General features: G+C 63.1%; 5 non-coding genes across 5 annotated transcripts; all 5 read left to right on the top strand.

Moving 5' to 3' along the window:
* The first annotated feature begins 374 nt into the window (after positions 1 to 374).
* Positions 375 to 493, top strand: LOC142866778 (5S ribosomal RNA). The gene has a single exon (XR_012916608.1). It is a non-coding gene; the product is annotated as a 5S ribosomal RNA (ribosomal RNA).
* A 3,794-nt stretch (positions 494 to 4,287) lies between these two features.
* LOC142866777 (5S ribosomal RNA) lies at positions 4,288 to 4,406 on the top strand. The gene has a single exon (XR_012916607.1). It is a non-coding gene; the product is annotated as a 5S ribosomal RNA (ribosomal RNA).
* Positions 4,407 to 8,207: 3,801 nt separating this feature from the next.
* Positions 8,208 to 8,326, top strand: LOC142866776 (5S ribosomal RNA). The gene has a single exon (XR_012916606.1). It is a non-coding gene; the product is annotated as a 5S ribosomal RNA (ribosomal RNA).
* A 3,804-nt stretch (positions 8,327 to 12,130) lies between these two features.
* LOC142866775 (5S ribosomal RNA) lies at positions 12,131 to 12,249 on the top strand. The gene has a single exon (XR_012916605.1). It is a non-coding gene; the product is annotated as a 5S ribosomal RNA (ribosomal RNA).
* Positions 12,250 to 16,050: 3,801 nt separating this feature from the next.
* Positions 16,051 to 16,169, top strand: LOC142866774 (5S ribosomal RNA). Its single transcript, XR_012916604.1, has one exon. It is a non-coding gene; the product is annotated as a 5S ribosomal RNA (ribosomal RNA).
* The last annotated feature ends 2,956 nt before the right edge of the window (positions 16,170 to 19,125 follow it).

Here is a 19,125-nt window from a genome sequence, read left to right as displayed (position 1 = left end):
CAAAGGGCGAGCGTCCCGCGCGTGCGCAGTCAGCGGCAGGCAGCGACGCGCTGGGGGTGGGCAGCGGGTAGGTGAAGGAGGCCGGGCGAGGAGACGAGGGAGGCTGGGAGGGCTCCACCTTGGCGAGTCCAGCCGTGGAGGCGCATCTTGTGTGAGTGTGAGTGAGTGTGAGTGTGTGTGTGTGTGTATACAGAGACAGCCCCCCGCCCCGCCCCGCCCCGCCCCGCCCATCACCCCCGTCCCTGGGAGCCCGCGGGACCCGGCCGGCGAACTCAACCGGCCCGGCCCGGCGCGGGGCCTGGGGCGGGAGGCGGCGGCGGGGAAGCCCAGAGAGGCTCGGCTTCTTGAGCGGGGCAGGGGCGCCCTCCGCCGCCGTCTAGGGCCACACCACCCTGAACGCCCCCGATCTCGTCTGGTCTCGGAAGCTAAGCAGGGTCGGGCCCGGTTAGTACTTGGATGGGAGACCGCCTGGGAATACCGGGTGCCACAGGCTGCTGCTTTTTTTTTTTTTTTTTTTTTGCCTCTTGTTCTGTCCCCTTTCTGGGAGCGCGGCGGCGGCCCGGGGTGGGGGTCACCCCCACCCTCAGCGCCCGCCCGCGGTGCCTGGCGCCCCAGCCCGCACCGTGGGGCCTCCTCTTGTCCCAAGCCGCGACACCGCCGCCACGCGGCAGCATGCGTGGCATCTGGACTGTCAGGTCTCAGACCAAAGGTCTGCTCTGTGGGAACCGACACGCTGGAGGAAACCTTGAGAGTCTGAGAGGGGAGGGAGTTCCAGAAGAAGGCCAGGATGTCATTTTGAGGGAGTATGTGACCAGAACTCGTCCCGTTGCTTTTGGGGTTCTATGGGCTACACGCAGGAATCTTTGGTGGTGGCACCTGATGTTGGGGGATCCGGAGTCACACCCAGACCTGCTCCACAGGCCTCCTTTTACTTTTCTCTTCGGATTCATTATTTTTAAAAAGTGTCTCTTACCTCTAGGATTGCATTTTCTTTTCTCTCTCTCTTCAAGCAGATGATGGGAGTACAAGTATTCAGGTGACATGTGTTGCCCGTGCCCCCCTCCCCCCTGTGTTCTTTTTTTTTTTTTTTTTGAGACAGAGTCTCGTTTTGCTGCCCAGGCTAGAGTGAGTGCCATGGCGTCAGCCTAGCTCACAGCAACCTCAATCTCCGGGCTCAAGCAATCCTGCTGCCTCAGCCTCCCGAGTAGTTGGGACTACAGGCATGCACCACCACGCCCGGCTGTGTTTTTCTATATATATTAGTTGGCCAATTAATTTCTTTCTATTTTTAGTAGAGACGGGGTCTCGCTCTTGCTCAGGCTGGTTTCGAACTCCTGACCTGGAGCAATCCGCCCGCCTCGGCCTCCCAGAGAGCTAGGATTACAGGCGTGAGCCACCGCGCCCGGCCCCCCCTGTGTTCTTATTCATATACCTCTCATGTTGTTCCAGCGTATTGTGGGGGTACCAATGTTAAGGTCGGGTGCCTTGCCCTCTCCAAGCCTCCCCCCTCGGGTCAGAGCTTCAAGTGCGCCCATCCCCCAGTCGGTGCGCACCCACCCCATGCCTAATGGATGTGTATGCCCCTCCCCTCCCCCCACACGCCCGACACCCACCCGATGAAGGTGATTCCTCTCTGTCCACTTAGGCGTCCATCCGTTCGTACCAATTTGCTGGTGAGCGCGCTCACGTGGTGCTCGTGTGTCCATTCTTGGGATACCTGGCCTACTGGAACGGGTTCCAGCTCTGGCCAGGAGAACACGAGAGGCGCCCTCTCACCGCTGCTCCTCACAGCCGAATGGCACTCCGTGGTGTCCACGCGCCACATTTTATTCATGCACTCCTGGATGGATGGGCACTCGGGTCGCTTCCACGTCTTTGCGATTGTGAATTGTGCCCTAACTGTCACCCTAACCCTTACCCAGCCCGTCTCCACTGCCCCTGCCTGACGCACTCCTCCCCGGCCAGGCCCGTCACTGTCCTGGGCCCCCGCCTGACCGGCTCCTCCCCGCCCGGCCTGTCACCGTCCTCTGCCCCTGCCTGACATGCTCCTTCCCGCCCGCCCGGCCTCTCACCGTCCTCGGCCCCTGCCTGACCGGCTCCTCCGTCGCCTGGGCCTTCCAAGGGCTTGGTGTGGACGCTGCTTCCAGGAAGCCCTCCAGAAACCCGGCAGCAGGGTGGCCGCAGCAGTCTCCAGCAGCCGTCCCTAAGTCGCGTGAGTGCGGGGGACGTGCCCCCGCTGTGCCGCGGGGGCCCAGCCTGGTGTCTTCCCTGAGGCCCTGCGGCTGGCTGCCGGCTGGGCTGCCCCTCCCCGCAAGGGGAGAGCCGCGGAGGTGGGGACCGCCTCCTGATGGGGACGTACACGCAGCTCTCCACGTCGGATTCCGGGGCTCTCTGTCCTGCCCGAAGGCCCAGCTGGCCTGCGGGTCCTTAGAGTGGCAAAAACATCCGAAAACTGAGATTGAGGGTCCGGTGGGTGTCTGCACTTTTGTGCTGGGCACCCCAGGGAGGCCCGGGGGCTGGCTGGACAACGTGGTCTGCTGGGCGGGGGGGTTGGAGGAGCAACTGATGCCCTTTGCACTTCGGGTAGCAAGAGTCTGAGGTGTCTCTGAGCCCTGTGCCCTGTGGGGGGGGGCGGGGGGGAGGAGGAGGAGGAGGAGGAGGAGGAGGAGGAGGAGGTGGGAAGGGCCGGGGCCTGCAGTCCTGTTCCCGGGGTGGCACGGCAAGTGGCCTCTTCCACAGGCTGCTTGGCCTGGGCTCCCTGCACCTGGGCCTTTGGAGGACCGGCCCTGTGCTTGCCAACACTTCCTGCAGGGACCCAGAGCTGGGAGGTGGCATCTCTCAGCCCTGGGTCGGGCAGAGCCCCAGCAGGCCATGCCCACAACCTCTCTCAGCACCGGTCCCCCAGAAGGCTCCTTTGGGACCAGGATTCTCTTGCGGTGACTCTTTAAGGTCTGGCCCCTGGATGGAGGGGCACCAGGAGTAGAGGAGCAGGAAGGGGAAGGGGGTGGCCATGCGAGGGGACACTTTGAGGCCGAGTCCCAGCTTCAGCCTGATCCTCCTGGGAACCCCGCTCTGAGACAAGGAGCCGGGCTTCGCATTCCCACAGCAGCCAGTCGTGGGCTGAGGACACCTGGGGCGTTGGGAACTCCCTGGCTTCTCCTTGGTTTAACATCTGGAGCTGCTTGTGAATCGCGCCGCCACACACACCCGAGCGCAGGTGTCTTCCGCACAGACTGCGGGCCTCGCTCTTCTGAATGCCGCTAGCTCGCCACCCACCCACGGGTGAACCTGGTCAGGGTGCTTTCTCTAAGGGGCAGACTCTTTTCCGGGCGGGCTACCGGTGTCTCTGTTTGCTCGTTTCTTTCTTCCATTTCGGGAAAGTCTTCCTTGCTGGGTGTGGAAATCTCCTATGCCTTCCCTCGCCTATTCTGTCAGCTTTCAAATTCTCTTTCAGTTGCCACCCTCACAGATGGATTAGGAAACTCTTTCCGGTGCACTCATTAGTGAAATGACCTCCAGGAAGCTGGAATCCAATATCTAATGGCCGATTTTTAGCGAGTCCACACGCCAGGGTGGTCGGGGTCCAATGCAGCCCCGGCCAGGCCCAGGCCCCTTGGACTGGGCCACAGGAGGACACGGAGGAGGGTCCCGGCCCCCACGAAGCGGTGCCGGCAGTTCTCCACGGGCTTGGGCGTTTTCCAGAGGTAGGAGATGGAGGGGACTGATTTCTTCAGCGCCCCCCAAACCACGCCACCCCACCCCACCCATGGGACACATCCCCAGAGAGAGACGCCCCATACACTGGCTGTGCCCCAGCCCTGGCCCGGGGGAATAGGCGGCAGCCCACCCACAGGGCGAGGGGGGGGGGCGCAGCTGAAAGGGGTTGTGGGGGAGGGCGGCCCCTGGCTGGGGTCAAAGGGCGAGCGTCCCGCGCGTGCGCAGTCAGCGGCAGGCAGCGACGCGCTGGGGGTGGGCAGCGGGTAGGTGAAGGAGGCCGGGCGAGGAGACGAGGGAGGCTGGGAGGGCTCCACCTTGGCGAGTCCAGCCGTGGAGGCGCATCTTGTGTGAGTGTGAGTGAGTGTGAGTGTGTGTGTGTGTGTATACAGAGACAGCCCCCCGCCCCGCCCCGCCCCGCCCCGCCCATCACCCCCGTCCCTGGGAGCCCGCGGGACCCGGCCGGCGAACTCAACCGGCCCGGCCCGGCGCGGGGCCTGGGGCGGGAGGCGGCGGCGGGGAAGCCCAGAGAGGCTCGGCTTCTTGAGCGGGGCAGGGGCGCCCTCCGCCGCCGTCTAGGGCCACACCACCCTGAACGCCCCCGATCTCGTCTGGTCTCGGAAGCTAAGCAGGGTCGGGCCCGGTTAGTACTTGGATGGGAGACCGCCTGGGAATACCGGGTGCCACAGGCTGCTGCTTTTTTTTTTTTTTTTTTTTTGCCTCTTGTTCTGTCCCCTTTCTGGGAGCGCGGCGGCGGCCCGGGGTGGGGGTCACCCCCACCCTCAGCGCCCGCCCGCGGTGCCTGGCGCCCCAGCCCGCACCGTGGGGCCTCCTCTTGTCCCAAGCCGCGACACCGCCGCCACGCGGCAGCATGCGTGGCATCTGGACTGTCAGGTCTCAGACCAAAGGTCTGCTCTGTGGGAACCGACACGCTGGAGGAAACCTTGAGAGTCTGAGAGGGGAGGGAGTTCCAGAAGAAGGCCAGGATGTCATTTTGAGGGAGTATGTGACCAGAACTCGTCCCGTTGCTTTTGGGGTTCTATGGGCTACACGCAGGAATCTTTGGTGGTGGCACCTGATGTTGGGGGATCCGGAGTCACACCCAGACCTGCTCCACAGGCCTCCTTTTACTTTTCTCTTCGGATTCATTATTTTTAAAAAGTGTCTCTTACCTCTAGGATTGCATTTTCTTTTCTCTCTCTCTTCAAGCAGATGATGGGAGTACAAGTATTCAGGTGACATGTGTTGCCCGTGCCCCCCTCCCCCCTGTGTTCTTTTTTTTTTTTTTTTTGAGACAGAGTCTCGTTTTGCTGCCCAGGCTAGAGTGAGTGCCATGGCGTCAGCCTAGCTCACAGCAACCTCAATCTCCGGGCTCAAGCAATCCTGCTGCCTCAGCCTCCCGAGTAGTTGGGACTACAGGCATGCACCACCACGCCCGGCTGTGTTTTTCTATATATATTAGTTGGCCAATTAATTTCTTTCTATTTTTAGTAGAGACGGGGTCTCGCTCTTGCTCAGGCTGGTTTCGAACTCCTGACCTGGAGCAATCCGCCCGCCTCGGCCTCCCAGAGAGCTAGGATTACAGGCGTGAGCCACCGCGCCCGGCCCCCCCTGTGTTCTTATTCATATACCTCTCATGTTGTTCCAGCGTATTGTGGGGGTACCAATGTTAAGGTCGGGTGCCTTGCCCTCTCCAAGCCTCCCCCCTCGGGTCAGAGCTTCAAGTGCGCCCATCCCCCAGTCGGTGCGCACCCACCCCATGCCTAATGGATGTGTATGCCCCTCCCCTCCCCCCACACGCCCGACACCCACCCGATGAAGGTGATTCCTCTCTGTCCACTTAGGCGTCCATCCGTTCGTACCAATTTGCTGGTGAGCGCGCTCACGTGGTGCTCGTGTGTCCATTCTTGGGATACCTGGCCTACTGGAACGGGTTCCAGCTCTGGCCAGGAGAACACGAGAGGCGCCCTCTCACCGCTGCTCCTCACAGCCGAATGGCACTCCGTGGTGTCCACGCGCCACATTTTATTCATGCACTCCTGGATGGATGGGCACTCGGGTCGCTTCCACGTCTTTGCGATTGTGAATTGTGCCCTAACTGTCACCCTAACCCTTACCCAGCCCGTCTCCACTGCCCCTGCCTGACGCACTCCTCCCCGGCCAGGCCCGTCACTGTCCTGGGCCCCCGCCTGACCGGCTCCTCCCCGCCCGGCCTGTCACCGTCCTCTGCCCCTGCCTGACATGCTCCTTCCCGCCCGCCCGGCCTCTCACCGTCCTCGGCCCCTGCCTGACCGGCTCCTCCGTCGCCTGGGCCTTCCAAGGGCTTGGTGTGGACGCTGCTTCCAGGAAGCCCTCCAGAAACCCGGCAGCAGGGTGGCCGCAGCAGTCTCCAGCAGCCGTCCCTAAGTCGCGTGAGTGCGGGGGACGTGCCCCCGCTGTGCCGCGGGGGCCCAGCCTGGTGTCTTCCCTGAGGCCCTGCGGCTGGCTGCCGGCTGGGCTGCCCCTCTCCGCAAGGGGAGAGCCGCGGAGGTGGGGACCGCCTCCTGATGGGGACGTACACGCAGCTCTCCACGTCGGATTCCGGGGCTCTCTGTCCTGCCCGAAGGCCCAGCTGGCCTGCGGGTCCTTAGAGTGGCAAAAACATCCGAAAACTGAGATTGAGGGTCCGGTGGGTGTCTGCACTTTTGTGCTGGGCACCCCAGGGAGGCCCGGGGGCTGGCTGGACAACGTGGTCTGCTGGGCGGGGGGGTTGGAGGAGCAACTGATGCCCTTTGCACTTCGGGTAGCAAGAGTCTGAGGTGTCTCTGAGCCCTGTGCCCTGTGGGGGGGGGCGGGGGGGAGGAGGAGGAGGAGGAGGAGGAGGAGGAGGAGGTGGGAAGGGCCGGGGCCTGCAGTCCTGTTCCCGGGGTGGCACGGCAAGTGGCCTCTTCCACAGGCTGCTTGGCCTGGGCTCCCTGCACCTGGGCCTTTGGAGGACCGGCCCTGTGCTTGCCAACACTTCCTGCAGGGACCCAGAGCTGGGAGGTGGCATCTCTCAGCCCTGGGTCGGGCAGAGCCCCAGCAGGCCATGCCCACAACCTCTCTCAGCACCGGTCCCCCAGAAGGCTCCTTTGGGACCAGGATTCTCTTGCGGTGACTCTTTAAGGTCTGGCCCCTGGATGGAGGGGCACCAGGAGTAGAGGAGCAGGAAGGGGAAGGGGGTGGCCATGCGAGGGGACACTTTGAGGCCGAGTCCCAGCTTCAGCCTGATCCTCCTGGGAACCCCGCTCTGAGACAAGGAGCCGGGCTTCGCATTCCCACAGCAGCCAGTCGTGGGCTGAGGACACCTGGGGCGTTGGGAACTCCCTGGCTTCTCCTTGGTTTAACATCTGGAGCTGCTTGTGAATCGCGCCGCCACACACACCCGAGCGCAGGTGTCTTCCGCACAGACTGCGGGCCTCGCTCTTCTGAATGCCGCTAGCTCGCCACCCACCCACGGGTGAACCTGGTCAGGGTGCTTTCTCTAAGGGGCAGACTCTTTTCCGGGCGGGCTACCGGTGTCTCTGTTTGCTCGTTTCTTTCTTCCATTTCGGGAAAGTCTTCCTTGCTGGGTGTGGAAATCTCCTATGCCTTCCCTCGCCTATTCTGTCAGCTTTCAAATTCTCTTTCAGTTGCCACCCTCACAGATGGATTAGGAAACTCTTTCCGGTGCACTCATTAGTGAAATGACCTCCAGGAAGCTGGAATCCAATATCTAATGGCCGATTTTTAGCGAGTCCACACGCCAGGGTGGTCGGGGTCCAATGCAGCCCCGGCCAGGCCCAGGCCCCTTGGACTGGGCCACAGGAGGACACGGAGGAGGGTCCCGGCCCCCACGAAGCGGTGCCGGCAGTTCTCCACGGGCTTGGGCGTTTTCCAGAGGTAGGAGATGGAGGGGACTGATTTCTTCAGCGCCCCCCAAACCACGCCACCCCACCCCACCCATGGGACACATCCCCAGAGAGAGACGCCCCATACACTGGCTGTGCCCCAGCCCTGGCCCGGGGGAATAGGCGGCAGCCCACCCACAGGGCGAGGGGGGGGGGCGCAGCTGAAAGGGGTTGTGGGGGAGGGCGGCCCCTGGCTGGGGTCAAAGGGCGAGCGTCCCGCGCGTGCGCAGTCAGCGGCAGGCAGCGACGCGCTGGGGGTGGGCAGCGGGTAGGTGAAGGAGGCCGGGCGAGGAGACGAGGGAGGCTGGGAGGGCTCCACCTTGGCGAGTCCAGCCGTGGAGGCGCATCTTGTGTGAGTGTGAGTGAGTGTGAGTGTGTGTGTGTGTGTATACAGAGACAGCCCCCCGCCCCGCCCCGCCCCGCCCCGCCCCGCCCCGCCCATCACCCCCGTCCCTGGGAGCCCGCGGGACCCGGCCGGCGAACTCAACCGGCCCGGCCCGGCGCGGGGCCTGGGGCGGGAGGCGGCGGCGGGGAAGCCCAGAGAGGCTCGGCTTCTTGAGCGGGGCAGGGGCGCCCTCCGCCGCCGTCTAGGGCCACACCACCCTGAACGCCCCCGATCTCGTCTGGTCTCGGAAGCTAAGCAGGGTCGGGCCCGGTTAGTACTTGGATGGGAGACCGCCTGGGAATACCGGGTGCCACAGGCTGCTGCTTTTTTTTTTTTTTTTTTTTTGCCTCTTGTTCTGTCCCCTTTCTGGGAGCGCGGCGGCGGCCCGGGGTGGGGGTCACCCCCACCCTCAGCGCCCGCCCGCGGTGCCTGGCGCCCCAGCCCGCACCGTGGGGCCTCCTCTTGTCCCAAGCCGCGACACCGCCGCCACGCGGCAGCATGCGTGGCATCTGGACTGTCAGGTCTCAGACCAAAGGTCTGCTCTGTGGGAACCGACACGCTGGAGGAAACCTTGAGAGTCTGAGAGGGGAGGGAGTTCCAGAAGAAGGCCAGGATGTCATTTTGAGGGAGTATGTGACCAGAACTCGTCCCGTTGCTTTTGGGGTTCTATGGGCTACACGCAGGAATCTTTGGTGGTGGCACCTGATGTTGGGGGATCCGGAGTCACACCCAGACCTGCTCCACAGGCCTCCTTTTACTTTTCTCTTCGGATTCATTATTTTTAAAAAGTGTCTCTTACCTCTAGGATTGCATTTTCTTTTCTCTCTCTCTTCAAGCAGATGATGGGAGTACAAGTATTCAGGTGACATGTGTTGCCCGTGCCCCCCTCCCCCCTGTGTTCTTTTTTTTTTTTTTTTTGAGACAGAGTCTCGTTTTGCTGCCCAGGCTAGAGTGAGTGCCATGGCGTCAGCCTAGCTCACAGCAACCTCAATCTCCGGGCTCAAGCAATCCTGCTGCCTCAGCCTCCCGAGTAGTTGGGACTACAGGCATGCACCACCACGCCCGGCTGTGTTTTTCTATATATATTAGTTGGCCAATTAATTTCTTTCTATTTTTAGTAGAGACGGGGTCTCGCTCTTGCTCAGGCTGGTTTCGAACTCCTGACCTGGAGCAATCCGCCCGCCTCGGCCTCCCAGAGAGCTAGGATTACAGGCGTGAGCCACCGCGCCCGGCCCCCCCTGTGTTCTTATTCATATACCTCTCATGTTGTTCCAGCGTATTGTGGGGGTACCAATGTTAAGGTCGGGTGCCTTGCCCTCTCCAAGCCTCCCCCCTCGGGTCAGAGCTTCAAGTGCGCCCATCCCCCAGTCGGTGCGCACCCACCCCATGCCTAATGGATGTGTATGCCCCTCCCCTCCCCCCACACGCCCGACACCCACCCGATGAAGGTGATTCCTCTCTGTCCACTTAGGCGTCCATCCGTTCGTACCAATTTGCTGGTGAGCGCGCTCACGTGGTGCTCGTGTGTCCATTCTTGGGATACCTGGCCTACTGGAACGGGTTCCAGCTCTGGCCAGGAGAACACGAGAGGCGCCCTCTCACCGCTGCTCCTCACAGCCGAATGGCACTCCGTGGTGTCCACGCGCCACATTTTATTCATGCACTCCTGGATGGATGGGCACTCGGGTCGCTTCCACGTCTTTGCGATTGTGAATTGTGCCCTAACTGTCACCCTAACCCTTACCCAGCCCGTCTCCACTGCCCCTGCCTGACGCACTCCTCCCCGGCCAGGCCCGTCACTGTCCTGGGCCCCCGCCTGACCGGCTCCTCCCCGCCCGGCCTGTCACCGTCCTCTGCCCCTGCCTGACATGCTCCTTCCCGCCCGCCCGGCCTCTCACCGTCCTCGGCCCCTGCCTGACCGGCTCCTCCGTCGCCTGGGCCTTCCAAGGGCTTGGTGTGGACGCTGCTTCCAGGAAGCCCTCCAGAAACCCGGCAGCAGGGTGGCCGCAGCAGTCTCCAGCAGCCGTCCCTAAGTCGCGTGAGTGCGGGGGACGTGCCCCCGCTGTGCCGCGGGGGCCCAGCCTGGTGTCTTCCCTGAGGCCCTGCGGCTGGCTGCCGGCTGGGCTGCCCCTCCCCGCAAGGGGAGAGCCGCGGAGGTGGGGACCGCCTCCTGATGGGGACGTACACGCAGCTCTCCACGTCGGATTCCGGGGCTCTCTGTCCTGCCCGAAGGCCCAGCTGGCCTGCGGGTCCTTAGAGTGGCAAAAACATCCGAAAACTGAGATTGAGGGTCCGGTGGGTGTCTGCACTTTTGTGCTGGGCACCCCAGGGAGGCCCGGGGGCTGGCTGGACAACGTGGTCTGCTGGGCGGGGGGGTTGGAGGAGCAACTGATGCCCTTTGCACTTCGGGTAGCAAGAGTCTGAGGTGTCTCTGAGCCCTGTGCCCTGTGGGGGGGGGCGGGGGGGAGGAGGAGGAGGAGGAGGAGGAGGAGGAGGAGGAGGTGGGAAGGGCCGGGGCCTGCAGTCCTGTTCCCGGGGTGGCACGGCAAGTGGCCTCTTCCACAGGCTGCTTGGCCTGGGCTCCCTGCACCTGGGCCTTTGGAGGACCGGCCCTGTGCTTGCCAACACTTCCTGCAGGGACCCAGAGCTGGGAGGTGGCATCTCTCAGCCCTGGGTCGGGCAGAGCCCCAGCAGGCCATGCCCACAACCTCTCTCAGCACCGGTCCCCCAGAAGGCTCCTTTGGGACCAGGATTCTCTTGCGGTGACTCTTTAAGGTCTGGCCCCTGGATGGAGGCGCACCAGGAGTAGAGGAGCAGGAAGGGGAAGGGGGTGGCCATGCGAGGGGACACTTTGAGGCCGAGTCCCAGCTTCAGCCTGATCCTCCTGGGAACCCCGCTCTGAGACAAGGAGCCGGGCTTCGCATTCCCACAGCAGCCAGTCGTGGGCTGAGGACACCTGGGGCGTTGGGAACTCCCTGGCTTCTCCTTGGTTTAACATCTGGAGCTGCTTGTGAATCGCGCCGCCACACACACCCGAGCGCAGGTGTCTTCCGCACAGACTGCGGGCCTCGCTCTTCTGAATGCCGCTAGCTCGCCACCCACCCACGGGTGAACCTGGTCAGGGTGCTTTCTCTAAGGGGCAGACTCTTTTCCGGGCGGGCTACCGGTGTCTCTGTTTGCTCGTTTCTTTCTTCCATTTCGGGAAAGTCTTCCTTGCTGGGTGTGGAAATCTCCTATGCCTTCCCTCGCCTATTCTGTCAGCTTTCAAATTCTCTTTCAGTTGCCACCCTCACAGATGGATTAGGAAACTCTTTCCGGTGCACTCATTAGTGAAATGACCTCCAGGAAGCTGGAATCCAATATCTAATGGCCGATTTTTAGCGAGTCCACACGCCAGGGTGGTCGGGGTCCAATGCAGCCCCGGCCAGGCCCAGGCCCCTTGGACTGGGCCACAGGAGGACACGGAGGAGGGTCCCGGCCCCCACGAAGCGGTGCCGGCAGTTCTCCACGGGCTTGGGCGTTTTCCAGAGGTAGGAGATGGAGGGGACTGATTTCTTCAGCGCCCCCCAAACCACGCCACCCCACCCCACCCATGGGACACATCCCCAGAGAGAGACGCCCCATACACTGGCTGTGCCCCAGCCCTGGCCCGGGGGAATAGGCGGCAGCCCACCCACAGGGCGAGGGGGGGGGGCGCAGCTGAAAGGGGTTGTGGGGGAGGGCGGCCCCTGGCTGGGGTCAAAGGGCGAGCGTCCCGCGCGTGCGCAGTCAGCGGCAGGCAGCGACGCGCTGGGGGTGGGCAGCGGGTAGGTGAAGGAGGCCGGGCGAGGAGACGAGGGAGGCTGGGAGGGCTCCACCTTGGCGAGTCCAGCCGTGGAGGCGCATCTTGTGTGAGTGTGAGTGAGTGTGAGTGTGTGTGTGTGTGTATACAGAGACAGCCCCCCGCCCCGCCCCGCCCCGCCCCGCCCCGCCCCGCCCATCACCCCCGTCCCTGGGAGCCCGCGGGACCCGGCCGGCGAACTCAACCGGCCCGGCCCGGCGCGGGGCCTGGGGCGGGAGGCGGCGGCGGGGAAGCCCAGAGAGGCTCGGCTTCTTGAGCGGGGCAGGGGCGCCCTCCGCCGCCGTCTAGGGCCACACCACCCTGAACGCCCCCGATCTCGTCTGGTCTCGGAAGCTAAGCAGGGTCGGGCCCGGTTAGTACTTGGATGGGAGACCGCCTGGGAATACCGGGTGCCACAGGCTGCTGCTTTTTTTTTTTTTTTTTTTTTGCCTCTTGTTCTGTCCCCTTTCTGGGAGCGCGGCGGCGGCCCGGGGTGGGGGTCACCCCCACCCTCAGCGCCCGCCCGCGGTGCCTGGCGCCCCAGCCCGCACCGTGGGGCCTCCTCTTGTCCCAAGCCGCGACACCGCCGCCACGCGGCAGCATGCGTGGCATCTGGACTGTCAGGTCTCAGACCAAAGGTCTGCTCTGTGGGAACCGACACGCTGGAGGAAACCTTGAGAGTCTGAGAGGGGAGGGAGTTCCAGAAGAAGGCCAGGATGTCATTTTGAGGGAGTATGTGACCAGAACTCGTCCCGTTGCTTTTGGGGTTCTATGGGCTACACGCAGGAATCTTTGGTGGTGGCACCTGATGTTGGGGGATCCGGAGTCACACCCAGACCTGCTCCACAGGCCTCCTTTTACTTTTCTCTTCGGATTCATTATTTTTAAAAAGTGTCTCTTACCTCTAGGATTGCATTTTCTTTTCTCTCTCTCTTCAAGCAGATGATGGGAGTACAAGTATTCAGGTGACATGTGTTGCCCGTGCCCCCCTCCCCCCTGTGTTCTTTTTTTTTTTTTTTTTGAGACAGAGTCTCGTTTTGCTGCCCAGGCTAGAGTGAGTGCCATGGCGTCAGCCTAGCTCACAGCAACCTCAATCTCCGGGCTCAAGCAATCCTGCTGCCTCAGCCTCCCGAGTAGTTGGGACTACAGGCATGCACCACCACGCCCGGCTGTGTTTTTCTATATATATTAGTTGGCCAATTAATTTCTTTCTATTTTTAGTAGAGACGGGGTCTCGCTCTTGCTCAGGCTGGTTTCGAACTCCTGACCTGGAGCAATCCGCCCGCCTCGGCCTCCCAGAGAGCTAGGATTACAGGCGTGAGCCACCGCGCCCGGCCCCCCCTGTGTTCTTATTCATATACCTCTCATGTTGTTCCAGCGTATTGTGGGGGTACCAATGTTAAGGTCGGGTGCCTTGCCCTCTCCAAGCCTCCCCCCTCGGGTCAGAGCTTCAAGTGCGCCCATCCCCCAGTCGGTGCGCACCCACCCCATGCCTAATGGATGTGTATGCCCCTCCCCTCCCCCCACACGCCCGACACCCACCCGATGAAGGTGATTCCTCTCTGTCCACTTAGGCGTCCATCCGTTCGTACCAATTTGCTGGTGAGCGCGCTCACGTGGTGCTCGTGTGTCCATTCTTGGGATACCTGGCCTACTGGAACGGGTTCCAGCTCTGGCCAGGAGAACACGAGAGGCGCCCTCTCACCGCTGCTCCTCACAGCCGAATGGCACTCCGTGGTGTCCACGCGCCACATTTTATTCATGCACTCCTGGATGGATGGGCACTCGGGTCGCTTCCACGTCTTTGCGATTGTGAATTGTGCCCTAACTGTCACCCTAACCCTTACCCAGCCCGTCTCCACTGCCCCTGCCTGACGCACTCCTCCCCGGCCAGGCCCGTCACTGTCCTGGGCCCCCGCCTGACCGGCTCCTCCCCGCCCGGCCTGTCACCGTCCTCTGCCCCTGCCTGACATGCTCCTTCCCGCCCGCCCGGCCTCTCACCGTCCTCGGCCCCTGCCTGACCGGCTCCTCCGTCGCCTGGGCCTTCCAAGGGCTTGGTGTGGACGCTGCTTCCAGGAAGCCCTCCAGAAACCCGGCAGCAGGGTGGCCGCAGCAGTCTCCAGCAGCCGTCCCTAAGTCGCGTGAGTGCGGGGGACGTGCCCCCGCTGTGCCGCGGGGGCCCAGCCTGGTGTCTTCCCTGAGGCCCTGCGGCTGGCTGCCGGCTGGGCTGCCCCTCTCCGCAAGGGGAGAGCCGCGGAGGTGGGGACCGCCTCCTGATGGGGACGTACACGCAGCTCTCCACGTCGGATTCCGGGGCTCTCTGTCCTGCCCGAAGGCCCAGCTGGCCTGCGGGTCCTTAGAGTGGCAAAAACATCCGAAAACTGAGATTGAGGGTCCGGTGGGTGTCTGCACTTTTGTGCTGGGCACCCCAGGGAGGCCCGGGGGCTGGCTGGACAACGTGGTCTGCTGGGCGGGGGGGTTGGAGGAGCAACTGATGCCCTTTGCACTTCGGGTAGCAAGAGTCTGAGGTGTCTCTGAGCCCTGTGCCCTGTGGGGGGGGGCGGGGGGGAGGAGGAGGAGGAGGAGGAGGAGGAGGAGGAGGTGGGAAGGGCCGGGGCCTGCAGTCCTGTTCCCGGGGTGGCACGGCAAGTGGCCTCTTCCACAGGCTGCTTGGCCTGGGCTCCCTGCACCTGGGCCTTTGGAGGACCGGCCCTGTGCTTGCCAACACTTCCTGCAGGGACCCAGAGCTGGGAGGTGGCATCTCTCAGCCCTGGGTCGGGCAGAGCCCCAGCAGGCCATGCCCACAACCTCTCTCAGCACCGGTCCCCCAGAAGGCTCCTTTGGGACCAGGATTCTCTTGCGGTGACTCTTTAAGGTCTGGCCCCTGGATGGAGGGGCACCAGGAGTAGAGGAGCAGGAAGGGGAAGGGGGTGGCCATGCGAGGGGACACTTTGAGGCCGAGTCCCAGCTTCAGCCTGATCCTCCTGGGAACCCCGCTCTGAGACAAGGAGCCGGGCTTCGCATTCCCACAGCAGCCAGTCGTGGGCTGAGGACACCTGGGGCGTTGGGAACTCCCTGGCTTCTCCTTGGTTTAACATCTGGAGCTGCTTGTGAATCGCGCCGCCACACACACCCGAGCGCAGGTGTCTTCCGCACAGACTGCGGGCCTCGCTCTTCTGAATGCCGCTAGCTCGCCACCCACCCACAGGTGAACCTGGTCAGGGTGCTTTCTCTAAGGGGCAGACTCTTTTCCGGGCGGGCTACCGGTGTCTCTGTTTGCTCGTTTCTTTCTTCCATTTCGGGAAAGTCTTCCTTGCTGGGTGTGGAAATCTCCTATGCCTTCCCTCGCCTATTCTGTCAGCTTTCAAATTCTCTTTCAGTTGCCACCCTCACAGATGGATTAGGAAACTCTTTCCGGTGCACTCATTAGTGAAATGACCTCCAGGAAGCTGGAATCCAATATCTAATGGCCGATTTTTAGCGAGTCCACACGCCAGGGTGGTCGGGGTCCAATGCAGCCCCGGCCAGGCCCAGGCCCCTTGGACTGGGCCACAGGAGGACACGGAGGAGGGTCCCGGCCCCCACGAAGCGGTGCCGGCAGTTCTCCACGGGCTTGGGCGTTTTCCAGAGGTAGGAGATGGAGGGGACTGATTTCTTCAGCGCCCCCCAAACCACGCCACCCCACCCCACCCATGGGACACATCCCCAGAGAGAGACGCCCCATACACTGGCTGTGCCCCAGCCCTGGCCCGGGGGAATAGGCGGCAGCCCACCCACAGGGCGAGGGGGGGGGGCGCAGCTGAAAGGGGTTGTGGGGGAGGGCGGCCCCTGGCTGGGGTCAAAGGGCGAGCGTCCCGCGCGTGCGCAGTCAGCGGCAGGCAGCGACGCGCTGGGGGTGGGCAGCGGGTAGGTGAAGGAGGCCGGGCGAGGAGACGAGGGAGGCTGGGAGGGCTCCACCTTGGCGAGTCCAGCCGTGGAGGCGCATCTTGTGTGAGTGTGAGTGAGTGTGAGTGTGTGTGTGTGTGTATACAGAGACAGCCCCCCGCCCCGCCCCGCCCCGCCCCGCCCCGCCCCGCCCATCACCCCCGTCCCTGGGAGCCCGCGGGACCCGGCCGGCGAACTCAACCGGCCCGGCCCGGCGCGGGGCCTGGGGCGGGAGGCGGCGGCGGGGAAGCCCAGAGAGGCTCGGCTTCTTGAGCGGGGCAGGGGCGCCCTCCGCCGCCGTCTAGGGCCACACCACCCTGAACGCCCCCGATCTCGTCTGGTCTCGGAAGCTAAGCAGGGTCGGGCCCGGTTAGTACTTGGATGGGAGACCGCCTGGGAATACCGGGTGCCACAGGCTGCTGCTTTTTTTTTTTTTTTTTTTTTGCCTCTTGTTCTGTCCCCTTTCTGGGAGCGCGGCGGCGGCCCGGGGTGGGGGTCACCCCCACCCTCAGCGCCCGCCCGCGGTGCCTGGCGCCCCAGCCCGCACCGTGGGGCCTCCTCTTGTCCCAAGCCGCGACACCGCCGCCACGCGGCAGCATGCGTGGCATCTGGACTGTCAGGTCTCAGACCAAAGGTCTGCTCTGTGGGAACCGACACGCTGGAGGAAACCTTGAGAGTCTGAGAGGGGAGGGAGTTCCAGAAGAAGGCCAGGATGTCATTTTGAGGGAGTATGTGACCAGAACTCGTCCCGTTGCTTTTGGGGTTCTATGGGCTACACGCAGGAATCTTTGGTGGTGGCACCTGATGTTGGGGGATCCGGAGTCACACCCAGACCTGCTCCACAGGCCTCCTTTTACTTTTCTCTTCGGATTCATTATTTTTAAAAAGTGTCTCTTACCTCTAGGATTGCATTTTCTTTTCTCTCTCTCTTCAAGCAGATGATGGGAGTACAAGTATTCAGGTGACATGTGTTGCCCGTGCCCCCCTCCCCCCTGTGTTCTTTTTTTTTTTTTTTTTGAGACAGAGTCTCGTTTTGCTGCCCAGGCTAGAGTGAGTGCCATGGCGTCAGCCTAGCTCACAGCAACCTCAATCTCCGGGCTCAAGCAATCCTGCTGCCTCAGCCTCCCGAGTAGTTGGGACTACAGGCATGCACCACCACGCCCGGCTGTGTTTTTCTATATATATTAGTTGGCCAATTAATTTCTTTCTATTTTTAGTAGAGACGGGGTCTCGCTCTTGCTCAGGCTGGTTTCGAACTCCTGACCTGGAGCAATCCGCCCGCCTCGGCCTCCCAGAGAGCTAGGATTACAGGCGTGAGCCACCGCGCCCGGCCCCCCCTGTGTTCTTATTCATATACCTCTCATGTTGTTCCAGCGTATTGTGGGGGTACCAATGTTAAGGTCGGGTGCCTTGCCCTCTCCAAGCCTCCCCCCTCGGGTCAGAGCTTCAAGTGCGCCCATCCCCCAGTCGGTGCGCACCCACCCCATGCCTAATGGATGTGTATGCCCCTCCCCTCCCCCCACACGCCCGACACCCACCCGATGAAGGTGATTCCTCTCTGTCCACTTAGGCGTCCATCCGTTCGTACCAATTTGCTGGTGAGCGCGCTCACGTGGTGCTCGTGTGTCCATTCTTGGGATACCTGGCCTACTGGAACGGGTTCCAGCTCTGGCCAGGAGAACACGAGAGGCGCCCTCTCACCGCTGCTCCTCACAGCCGAATGGCACTCCGTGGTGTCCACGCGCCACATTTTATTCATGCACTCCTGGATGGATGGGCACTCGGGTCGCTTCCACGTCTTTGCGATTGTGAATTGTGCCCTAACTGTCACCCTAACCCTTACCCAGCCCGTCTCCACTGCCCCTGCCTGACGCACTCCTCCCCGGCCAGGCCCGTCACTGTCCTGGGCCCCCGCCTGACCGGCTCCTCCCCGCCCGGCCTGTCACCGTCCTCTGCCCCTGCCTGACATGCTCCTTCCCGCCCGCCCGGCCTCTCACCGTCCTCGGCCCCTGCCTGACCGGCTCCTCCGTCGCCTGGGCCTTCCAAGGGCTTGGTGTGGACGCTGCTTCCAGGAAGCCCTCCAGAAACCCGGCAGCAGGGTGGCCGCAGCAGTCTCCAGCAGCCGTCCCTAAGTCGCGTGAGTGCGGGGGACGTGCCCCCGCTGTGCCGCGGGGGCCCAGCCTGGTGTCTTCCCTGAGGCCCTGCGGCTGGCTGCCGGCTGGGCTGCCCCTCTCCGCAAGGGGAGAGCCGCGGAGGTGGGGACCGCCTCCTGATGGGGACGTACACGCAGCTCTCCACGTCGGATTCCGGGGCTCTCTGTCCTGCCCGAAGGCCCAGCTGGCCTGCGGGTCCTTAGAGTGGCAAAAACATCCGAAAACTGAGATTGAGGGTCCGGTGGGTGTCTGCACTTTTGTGCTGGGCACCCCAGGGAGGCCCGGGGGCTGGCTGGACAACGTGGTCTGCTGGGCGGGGGGGTTGGAGGAGCAACTGATGCCCTTTGCACTTCGGGTAGCAAGAGTCTGAGGTGTCTCTGAGCCCTGTGCCCTGTGGGGGGGGGCGGGGGGGAGGAGGAGGAGGAGGAGGAGGAGGAGGAGGAGGTGGGAAGGGCCGGGGCCTGCAGTCCTGTTCCCGGGGTGGCACGGCAAGTGGCCTCTTCCACAGGCTGCTTGGCCTGGGCTCCCTGCACCTGGGCCTTTGGAGGACCGGCCCTGTGCTTGCCAACACTTCCTGCAGGGACCCAGAGCTGGGAGGTGGCATCTCTCAGCCCTGGGTCGGGCAGAGCCCCAGCAGGCCATGCCCACAACCTCTCTCAGCACCGGTCCCCCAGAAGGCTCCTTTGGGACCAGGATTCTCTTGCGGTGACTCTTTAAGGTCTGGCCCCTGGATGGAGGGGCACCAGGAGTAGAGGAGCAGGAAGGGGAAGGGGGTGGCCATGCGAGGGGACACTTTGAGGCCGAGTCCCAGCTTCAGCCTGATCCTCCTGGGAACCCCGCTCTGAGACAAGGAGCCGGGCTTCGCATTCCCACAGCAGCCAGTCGTGGGCTGAGGACACCTGGGGCGTTGGGAACTCCCTGGCTTCTCCTTGGTTTAACATCTGGAGCTGCTTGTGAATCGCGCCGCCACACACACCCGAGCGCAGGTGTCTTCCGCACAGACTGCGGGCCTCGCTCTTCTGAATGCCGCTAGCTCGCCACCCACCCACGGGTGAACCTGGTCAGGGTGCTTTCTCTAAGGGGCAGACTCTTTTCCGGGCGGGCTACCGGTGTCTCTGTTTGCTCGTTTCTTTCTTCCATTTCGGGAAAGTCTTCCTTGCTGGGTGTGGAAATCTCCTATGCCTTCCCTCGCCTATTCTGTCAGCTTTCAAATTCTCTTTC

Source organism: Microcebus murinus, unplaced genomic scaffold (genome assembly GCF_040939455.1).
Source record: "Microcebus murinus isolate Inina unplaced genomic scaffold, M.murinus_Inina_mat1.0 scaf007_hap2_Mmur4.0, whole genome shotgun sequence".
NCBI classification, from domain to species: Eukaryota; Metazoa; Chordata; class Mammalia; order Primates; family Cheirogaleidae; genus Microcebus; species Microcebus murinus.
The sequence above is the reverse complement of the archived record's forward strand: the minus strand, read 5'-3'. Positions and strand labels throughout refer to the sequence as shown.